This window comes from Echiichthys vipera (assembly GCF_963691815.1).
Source record: "Echiichthys vipera genome assembly, chromosome: 2".
NCBI lineage: Eukaryota > Metazoa > Chordata > Actinopteri > Perciformes > Trachinidae > Echiichthys > Echiichthys vipera.
The window spans coordinates 27,501-28,646 of NC_139827.1; positions in this window are offsets into that span (position 1 = coordinate 27,501).

A 1,146-nucleotide genomic window follows, 5' to 3' on the forward strand; every position below is an offset into this window, starting at 1 on the left:
ATATATAAAATGTATTAAATATATAAAATATATAAAATATATGAAATATATGAAATATATAAAATATATAAAATGTATTAAATATATGAAATATATAAATATATAAAACATATAAAATGTATTAAATATATGAAATATATAAAATATATAAAATATATGAAATATATAAATATATAAAATATAATAAATATATAAAATATATAAAATTTATAAAATATATAAATATATGAAATATATAAAATGTATTAAATATATAAAATATAATAAATATATGAAATATATAAAATATATGAAATATATCAAATATAATAAATATATTAAATATATTAAATATATTAAATGTATGAAATATATAAAATATATAAAATATATTAAATGTATGAAATATATAAAATGTATTAAATATATAAAATATATAAAATATATAAAATATATGAAATATAATAAATATATAAAATATATTAAATGTATTAAATATATGAAATATATAAAATATATTAAATGTATTAAATATATAAATATATAAAATATATTAAATGTATTAAATATATAAAATATATAAAATATATTAAATGTATGAAATATATAAAATGTATTAAATATATGAAATATATAAAATATATTAAATGTATGAAATATATAAAATATATAAAATATATTAAATATATAAATATATAAAATATATTAAATGTATTAAATATAATATAAATAAATCAACTCAGCATCAACAAATGAAATCCATGAAAGATCTCCGATTACACAAACCTGCAGATCTGGATCTGGATCAGGTCCAGTGGCATTCAGGTTAAGACCTCTAGTAAAGGATGATCCTGGTCTGGTCCTGGTCCTGATCCTGGTCTGGTCCTGGTCCTGGTCCTGATCCTGGTCCTGGTCCTGGTCCTGGTCCTGATCCTGGTCCTGGTCCTGGTCCTGGTCCTGGTCCTGGTCCTGGTGAGGACTCAGTTGCTCTGATTCTTCAGAAATGTAAATCCCACTTTAAAGGAACATTTCTCAGTTTTCTTTGATCAGTTTTAAACAAAGTTCTGGTTCAGACTTCTTGTAAAGGAGGATCCTGGTCTGATCCTGGTCTGGTCCTGGTCCACTTCCTGGTCCTGGAACATTTGTCAGTTCTGGTCCCAGAGCCTT